The 9,882-nt window shown below is 41.1% G+C and overlaps 1 pseudogene; it reads right to left on the bottom strand.

Annotated features, from left to right (window-relative positions):
- Positions 1-4,210: 4,210 nt before the first annotated feature.
- On the bottom strand, positions 4,211-5,269 carry LOC100761442 (annotated as a pseudogene).
- Positions 5,270-9,882: the final 4,613 nt, after the last annotated feature.

The raw sequence follows: 9,882 nt of genomic DNA, 5'->3' as shown, positions 1-9,882 counted from the left end.
TCTTCCATCAGCTCAAAGACAACCTGTGAAGTGAAGTTTAAAACAGATATTATTAAATGAATAGGAGGTGATACTAAGTATGAGCATGGAGACTTTGAGTTGATGATTTCAAATGTCAATAACAATAATAACAGCTGCTACCAAATATGTTGTCTGCTTTGAGCCATACACTTGGTGAATTGCTTTAAAGTTATATCCTCAGTTAATTTTTTCATTGATGCTTAAAAGGTACATTCACATTCTGATCTTTCAGAAGACAAAGGAAAGTAAGGCTTGAGGTCTTGCTGTATCAGAATTCAGTGTCATTGTTTCAAACTAGGCCTTCCTGACACCAAAACCCTGCTCTTTTCTCCTGTTCATTTGTGAAGACTCAAATTCTCCTGATAACTTTTGGCACACTGCCTTGAGAGAACAGGGAAGAAATGTACAGGTTTGGTTTTTGTTTTGTTTTTTAGAAGCACTCTTATTTACATATCAATCCTCCCATTCCCTTGCCCTCCAGTCCTCCCATGCTGCCCACCAACCCCTCAACCCAGCCCCTACCCACTTTCCAAGGATAGTGAGAACCTCCACCTGGGAACCATCAAAGTTCTTCACATCATTTGGCAGAGGGCCTAGGCTCTCCCTCCGGCATCCGAGCTGTAATAGCATCCCTCCATAGGAAATGGGCTCACAAAGTCCACCCATGCTCCAGGGATATACACTGGTTCCTCTGTCAAAGATCCCATAGACTGCCCTGCCCCCCCCAACTGGCACCTACATTCAGAGGGTCTGGTTCAGTCCAATGCTGGTTCCCCAGCTTTATGACTAGGGTCTCCATGTTCTCACTAGGTCAGGTCAACTGTTTCTGTGGGTTTCCCCATCACAGTCTTGGCTCCTTTGCTCATCCCTCCTCCTCTGCAACTGGACCCCAGGAGTATAGCACAGTGCCCAGCTGTAAGTGCCTGTTTCTGCCTCAATCAGCTACTGGATGAAGGCTCTAGGCATGGCAGCCAAGATAGTCATCAATCTCATTATAGGGGAAGGGCATCAATGGCAGCCCCTCCACCACTGCCTAGACTCTTAGCTGGGATCATCCCTGTGGATCCCCTAACTATTCCCCTGTGCCAGACCTCTCTCCAAACCCATACTAGCTCCCTCTATCAAGGCATCTCCTTTCCTGCTCTCCTCTATTCCTCCCCTGTCTCAGTCCTCCTGTTCTCTCCTGTCCTCCTCCCTCCCCTTGTCCTCCTCTCCCCTTCTCAACTCCCTCCTCTCTCCCTGCATGCTCTCAATTTGCTCAGGGGTACTTGTCCCCCTCCCCTTTTTGGGGGACCATGGATTCTTCTCTTGGGGTCTTCCTTGTTTCCTAGTTTCTCTGGTAGTATGGATTGTAGGCTGGTAGTCCTTTGCTCTAGGTCTAATATCCATATGTGAGTGAGTACATACCATGTTTGTCTTTCTGTGACCGGGTTACCTCACTCAGGATGCTTTCTTCCAGTTCCATACATTTGCCTTCGAACTTCAAGATTTCATTATTTTTTGCTGCTGAATAAAACATCCACACACCTACGAACACCTGATTTTTGACAAAGAAGCTAAAGTTATACAATGGAAAAAAGAAAGCATCTTCAACAAATGGTGCTGGACTAACTGGATGTGGTCATATAGAAGATTGCAGATAGGTCCTTATCTATCGCCATACACAAAACTTAAATCCAAATAGATCAAAGCCCTCAACATAAATAGAAGCACACTGAACCTCTTAGAAGAGAAAGTGGGAAGTACCCTTGAATGAACTGGTACAGGAGACCCTTCCTGAATACCAGTAGCACAGACACTGAGATCAACAATTAATAAATGGGACCTCCTGAAACTGAGAAGCTTCTGCAATACAAATCATGACAAAAACAGCAGCCCACCGAATGGGAAAAGGTCTTCACCAACCCCACATCTGACAGAGAACTGATTTCCAAAATATACAAAGAACTCAAGAAGCTAGCCACCAAGTCACCAAATAATACAATTAAAAAGTGGGGTGCAGAACTAAAGAGAAAATTCTCAATAGAGTAATCTAAAATGGATGAATGATACTTAAGAAAGTGCTTAACATCCTTTCCATCAGGGAAATGCAACCCAAAACAACTCTGAGATAACATATTACACAGGCCAGAATGGCTAAAATTAAAAAAACAAAACAAACAAAAAAACCCATGACAGTTTATGCTGGAGCGAATGTGGAGAAAGCAGAACGCTCCTGCATTGTTGGTTGGAGTGTAAACTTGCACTACCACTTTGGATATCAGTATGGCGGTTTCTCAGGAAAATGAGAATTAGTCTACCTCAAGATCCAGCAATTCCTCTCTTGGGCATATACTCAAAGAATGCACATACATATAACAAAGACATATATGTTCAACTATGTTCACAGCAGCGCTGTTTGTAATCGCCAGAACTTGGAAGCAACCTAGATGCTCCTCAACTGAAGAATGGATTGAGAATATGTGATACATTTACACAAAGGGTGGTTTTGCTGTTATTGCTTTGTGTTTAAATTAAGAAATGTCCTTAACTTTTCAATGTAATCTCCTTCATGTTATCAGGTTCAGATTTAAGTTGCAGCCACTATTTTCTGTCCATTTTCCTAGGTTATGATTAGTCTACCTCCTAGTAGTATGTTACATGAAGTTCTTTCCAAATGCTTTCATGTAGAATGAAGAATTAACCACACCTGCCTCAAGGGAATAGTGTCCTGACTCATGCTATGATATGGTATTCTAGTTACTGGCCACTTATACCATTCTTTGGGAAAGTGGAAACTCTCCTTAGGCAATAGGATGTGTCAACTCACAGACTGAGAATATAACACTGAACAAGATTAAAAGAGACAGGGATTCCCAGGAGTTTAAGGCAGGCATAGGGAAAGGCTCTGTCTACCAGAGGGGAAACTTGTTTCTCAGAAAGAGATTTCACATACTTCTAACAACTTATCAGGCCTCCTTACAGGATGAGACTGTATGGTGGCTCACTGGTGGGCAGGACCTCACTTTGACCAGGACTGCTTAGATGGGCATATTCTCATCCCTCTATTTAAATTTTAATCTCACTCCAGGACTGCAAAGACTGGGGAGTCACGGGACCTCTTTGTCCCTCTTCCCAATTTGGTCATATTGAATAGACTTCCTTCTTTTCTTTTTTCCTAAAAAGAAAAAGAAAGAAGGAAGGAGAAAGAAAGAGAGAGAGAGAGAGAGAGAGAGAGAAAGAAAGAAAGAAGGAAAGAAAGAAGGAAAGAAAGAGATAAGAAAATAGAGTCAGAGGAAACTAGTCATCTAGTTTGTTTTATAATGGTTTTCTTGTGTAATGATCTGGGAAAAATTTCTGCAGAATTGTAACAGAGATAACTGCTGAATCATAAGATTCCAAATGAGCTTCCTCTTTGTTCTTCCTAAATGCATTACTAATGTAAGAGCCCCAAAGCAATATTTTAATGGATATTTTAAAGGACAGGGGTGTCCCCCAAGCAAAAGTGAGTAGCCAGAGGCACGGCTGCATTTGAGCTCTTTTGCTCCATGATCTATTCTTGTATTGTAGTCACTAATAAATATCTTTAACACCTACCTCTGTGTCACTATTGCATTTGCTTGAAGGTTAAAATAATCTCTTTAAAATAATGAATCCAATCACTGTGAGCCAACACCCTTTAATAAGCAAATAGGCTCCTTATCTTCATATGACTGTGTTTGCACTTCCTTTGTGCAAGGATTATTTCTAGACATGAGAATCATGGCATAGTTTTGCATATTCATTTCCATGGCAGCATATGGATTTGAGGAAGTGATGTTGATATCTGTCCTCTTTGTTTTGTGCAATTTTTACAGCATTGTCTTCTCAGATACAAAGGTTAATTTCCTACCACATTGCTCTGTTTTGTGCAAATATTTGATGCATCAGAGAATTACAGTTTGGCCTCAATATTTACAATAGTACCCCTAATTCTTTCAGCAGCCATAAAGAGTTCCTTTGTTTCTGTTTTTCCTTCCTTCCTTCCTTCCTTCCTTCCTTCCTTCCTTCCTTCTTCCTTCCTTCCTTCCTTCCTTCCCTTTTTCCTTCTTTTTCTCTTTACAGACAGGGCTTCTGTGTGTAACAGCTCTGGCTGTCTGGGAACTCACTGTGCAGACCAGGCTGGCCTCGAACTCACAGAGATCCACCTGCCTCTGCTTTCAAAGTGCTGGGATTAAAGGTATGTGCCACCATGCCCGGCCAGGGTTCTTTTTTGTTTTCAGCTTTCAGGAGCTTTATTTTCCTTTCACCTTTTATCTCTTTGCTCAGGTGCCTGCTGAAGAGCTCAGGACTACTCAGGGGTGGATCCAAGCCACTCAGTGGCCTCTTTCTGTGGGAACTGGTGACTAGTCCTAGGTGGCTGGCTGGGCAGCCTTTAGTAGGGCTGAATGGGTACAGAGGTCATCTGCACCCCTTCAAACAAGTCTGTTCCCCTCTGGGCTGAGCAGCAGTGAACTCAGGAGCTGGTGTGGTCCATTTGCCTTGAAATTCTTCCGTGTTCACAGCCTTCTCAGAAGCAGCCTGCTCCTTCTTCTCAGTCTCCTCCTGGTCTCTGTAGAAGTAAAGATCAGGCATAACCTCCTAAGGGTGCTCACTAGAGATAGTTCCACGCATGGGGAGTACTTCCTGGGCCAGCATCCACCACATCAGATACACCAAGTGGGCTCCCTTGTTGCATGGGATGGCGATGTACAGCGAAGAGGACAGTCTGTGTTACACAGAGAAATGATGGGCAGGTTGACACAAGATGCTTCTGTGAGGGGCTGGGGATCAGCTCTGGGACCAGTCATAACTAGATGCTGTAGCTCCCTGAGGGCTGCTTGGATCTAGTTAGTGAAGGCCCCAGGCTTGAAGTCATCTGCAATTACAGTGCCTCCTTCAGTTGTGGCAACAAACTTCAGCACTGCTTGCTAGCCTGTGTTCCTAGAGGAGATGATGCTGACATCAGCAGGGTTCTCAATACAACAGCCAGAGCTGCAAGCAACAGCTTCTCCCGGGTCATGTTTAGATTTATGGTGTAGATATCATGACTTTTGTTTTTAAGAATGTACTTCTCCATCTGAAAGGCAAGGTGAGTGCCAAGTAAGTGGGTTCCTGTGGAAAGGAATGTGAAGACATCCTCTCTCATCTGCAAGACATCAAAGGTTCTAGACATTGTGTAATTTTCCCTTTAAGTTATGATAGGAAGCAAGAATAACGCTTTATGGACCTGTCCCTGAGCAGTGTGGAAAGCCTTTTTTCCCAATTTTTATTAGTGCATATTGATTGTGCAAAATTATGTCTCATTCTGACATTTCATTCACTTGTATAATATACTTTGTCGACAGTTGTCCCTATTCTCAAAAGGGGTCACAAAATAAAACCCCTTTTCAGTATAGATGCTATAGAGTGTGATACCAATGGTGTTTCTCTCTCTTCTCTCTCTCTCTCTCTCTCTCTCTCTCTCTCTCTCTCTCTCTCTCTCTCTCGATGTTAAAAATCTGTCTCAGTAGAGTTTTTCCTTTGTCTTTATTATATTGGAACAGAGCAAACCTTTGTTCTCACTAGTCAAACAATCTGCAACAACAATGGAAAACCAGCTTGAAGGCAGAATGAAAGTCCATGGCAAAGGCTCTAAGTGTTCTAGAAATAAAAATGATATAATCTAAATCAACATATTGTTTTGTTTTTTAAGCACTACAGAATACTAGACTGTATTACCAATTGATGCTATCTTCTACATTTTAAAGTTTGAGGTCAAGTGAAGGAAGTTCCTCACCACCTCTGAAAGGATAAGATAGATGTGTCAGAGAAAGAGAAAGAACTTGACTTCTGAATAGTTCTAGACTGAATGACCTGATAGGTCCATAAAGACTAATTCTCCAGGTTTCTGGGAATGGTGGCCTAGAGCTAGGAGGAATGATGACTCAGAGTAGAAAAGGTGAGATCTGAGAGCCTCCTTGATTGTACAGATGAGGAATTATCCCAGATGCTGAACTGTGGACTGTCCCACTCACTGTATGCTGAGTCTATACCTACCTGTCTGCTGCCATTATGTGAGCATGGCAAAGTAATGGGAGGCTGATTTTTGCTCCATGCAAAACATTCATGATCAGCTTCTCTTGGACTCCCTGGCAGCCAGATTAGACACTCAAAATTCTCCTGTAGTCTGAGATAACTGCCAGTCATCCTTCCATCTCTGACATTACAGTCTGATGTCCCCCCTTCTTCCTAACCTCTCCAATCAACCAATCCTCCTCCACACGTGTTCTCTAGTGAATAGCCCACATATCTAACACCACACTGGCATTTGCTGTTCAGGTAAGAGCTGGTGAAGGTGGGAAGAACCAGTTGAAGACCTAAGCTTTTCAAGGAACCAGGAACCGTCAGAAAAGCAGCTGCTCCTTTCTGATAGATACCACCAAAAGCCAAGGGACATCTTTTTACACAATGGTTACCTGGTTGACCTGATTTTCTCTTAACTCCTACAATGACTAAAATAAAGAAAATGGTTAGGCCAGGTCATGTCTAACATACACCTTCCCATTTCTCTTACACCGTAATCAGTCTATCAGAACTTTCATAGGCTTTTCACAGTCTAGGTGCTGCTTCCTTTGCCAATCTTGTTTCTTCCTATTCTACCCTCCTATCCCCTTGCTTGGCCTTCTTTGCCCTTCTCTAAGTCATTGAAGAGCTCTCTCCTGAACCCTCATATTCTCTCTTTCTTATAAGTAGGCTAAGCCTCCCCTGACAAAGATGCTTATTCAATGCCAGAGCCCAAATCCAACATTGCTACCTCGGAGAAGGACTCCTGACTTCCAAAGTACTGCCCCCTGCCCTTCCTCTAGGTTCCCTTTTAACTTTCTTGACAAGTTCCTCCAACATTGTCTGTATTGTCATGTCTCACTAAAGCTAAAACAAAATAGAAGCTGTTTGTTACCAGAAGCCTTTCTGTGGCTTTTTCCCTGTACTTAACCATGGTGTTTGTGCACCGCAGGAACCATACCAACAGTTCATTAAACTAATGAGCTATACTCATTAAACAAGGTTTAGCATTGGGTGTGACCTTTATTCCAGCTTCACAACTTCAGGTAAACTCTATGAGACCTCAGTATTGCAGTAGTTTGAATGTAATTGACCTCCACAGTCTCATAGAAAGTGGTACTATTAGGAGGTGTGGCTTTGTTGGAGTGTGTATGGCCTTGTTGAAGGAAGTGTATCACTGTGGGGGATTCTTCCTCGTGTCTCAGTCAACTTGCTGTTGCCTGTAAAATGTAGGATTCTTAGATGCAACTCCAGCACCATGTCTGCCTGCATGCCACCATGCTCCCCATAATGATGATAATGAAAGGAACCTCTGAACTGTATGTGAGCCACCCCAATTAAATGTTTTCTTTTTGAGTTGCCACAGTCATGGTGTCTCTTCACAGCAATGGAAGCCTAACTAAGTACTTTCACTTTAAGCACTTTATTTGGTGGAATATAAATTAATATATAGTCCATATTCTGATGTCTGGGGGGGGAGGGAACTATGTAAAAATGGCTACATGCCAAGGGTAGAAACAAGAAACTATTGAAGCTGAATTTCAGAAACAGTATTACAGAATGAGGAAGACAAGAGTACAAAGACCCTACCCCAATTCTTGATCTGAACATGGGTGGTGGTGGCATCCTAGAGTCTCTGACTGGCCACAGCTGTATTATGAGGATAAGAATATTTACTTTAAAGGGTTATTGTGGAGCCAACTTAGATGATGTATAACAAACACTCTTCAGCAGTCACAGTACAGTCTTGGTAATGGACCTATGTTATCATTAAAAGCAAAAGGTATTTATGGCTAGGTGAGAATTACTCAGGTTCAGTTAGTCTTTTGAAGTCTTAGAAATCAATAGCTAATTGTCAGGATGTATAGAGTGAACTTGGAAGATTATCAGGAAGTTACCATAGTGCTGAACAAGAGGGTTCTTCTAGGTTAGTTGATCAGATCTCAAGTTTTAATATATCCTCACCTGTCCTCCCACCCTCCAACATTCCACCCACAAGCCTTTCAATCAATCAAAATGCATACATGTATTTACCTCTCATCTTTACAGTCCATTGTTCAGCTGCCTTGGAGACATGTTTTCCTTCTGCATTCCCCTCTGCTCAGTCTTGACTTGAGTATCAGCACTTTTTGATTGATGATGTTGGCAGAAATGAATTTCATTTACTATAAATGCTATGAATTCTGTGAATAAAATTTAAAGCACATCTACACCTTAGACAAACTAGAACTAAGATGTCATGGACTGTGATCAGCACTATTATGGAGCAATTCAACTCCTGGAGAAGGCTTGATCTACATCCTCACAGCTTCCCACCTTACACTAGGCACTGGGGATAAATCAAACAATCACATTTCCTGTTTACTGTCAGAAAACATCATTTTTGTAACGTATTCAGGGTTCCTTTGTGTTACAATAAGCAATAATATTTATTTATTTTGATGGCTAAATTCTACTGTGTAGATTCATTCTTACCTGTTCACCCTACAATAAAAGATGCTTCTGCTTCCCAGCACTTGAATAATGCTATCGTGAACATATGTGCACACTTTTTTCAGTGAATACTTATTTTCCATTTTCTCATATATGTATTTAGAAGGGAATGGCCCCATTATGTAATAGTGTGGGTTTCACTGTTTTTATTTCACAAGTACCATTTCACTTCAACCATTTTACTTTCCAACCAGCAATATGTGTGTCTTCCAGCTTCTGCACCTCCTCATCAGCAGATGTCATTGCACTTTCCATTATTATCATTATAGGCACATAATGCTGTGGGCTAACCCCCCGCCCTTTCACTGTGTTATCCTGGCACTCTGGCCAAACAATTTCATCATAAGTAAACTGCTTATTTCTCTTCTGACAATTACTTTCTATTTCTACCTGATTTCCATGTATGTCAGTACTCATTGTCTTGATAGAAAGTTTTAAATTGGAAGTAGAATCCCCCAACTTTTCTTTATTAGTGTTTACTATTTGGTACCCATTGTAGCTGAAAGTTCAATAGAACTTTCACTGAATATAAACCAAAATTTAGGCAGTATTATGGGATCAATAATATTAAGCCTTCCATTCCATGAATAAAGAATGTCTTTTTATTTGTTTAGATTTTGTTTAATTTCTTTCAATGATTTGTCTTTTAGTTTTCAATGTGAAAGCCTTACAATTATTTGGTTAAATTTTCCCTAAGGTTAATTTTTATTGGTACTATAAAAATGTAATTGTTCTCTTAATCAAATTTTCAGATTAGAAAATTCTTCTGTGTAAAACTCATCTTGTACTTCACATCCTCCAAATGTTAATTGATAGACCCATGTGATATGTTCAATATTTTAGGTACATACTTGCATTATATGATTCTCTACTGAGTGCACAGATCTATCTAATTTCTACTCCCCTTCAGGTGGACAAAGACAGTATTTTGTCTTCCCTTTCCCCAGGATGTAAGGTGATTAGGATTGGTAAAGACCAGGGTTGAACCTGATTTGAAAGAAAGGGTGAGTTTGTCATAAATGATGCAAGAAGGATTTACATCTTTAGTTAGAGAGCTTAGAGGAAAACCATGGTATGGCTGTCCTTCAAGGAGATCACACCTCAGGCCTTCCCTTTTCTAAAACCTGTTCCTTTTCTTTTCATCAGGGTAGATCCACATGATAATTTCCCAACCAGTAACTCATCCTAAATCCAAAAACAGTTTTGCCAAAGCTCAAAAATTATTAAAAAATTATTTATTTATTTAGCTATTGTATCTGAGTTCTTTATGCCAAGCTGTTATCAGTGCCTTGGGAAAATAAAGTTTTACATTGTGGGATTCATGGC

The sequence above is a fragment of the Cricetulus griseus genome, chromosome 2 (genome assembly GCF_003668045.3).
Source record: "Cricetulus griseus strain 17A/GY chromosome 2, alternate assembly CriGri-PICRH-1.0, whole genome shotgun sequence".
Lineage (NCBI taxonomy): Eukaryota > Metazoa > Chordata > Mammalia > Rodentia > Cricetidae > Cricetulus > Cricetulus griseus.
The sequence above is the reverse complement of the archived record's forward strand: the minus strand, read 5'-3'. Positions and strand labels throughout refer to the sequence as shown.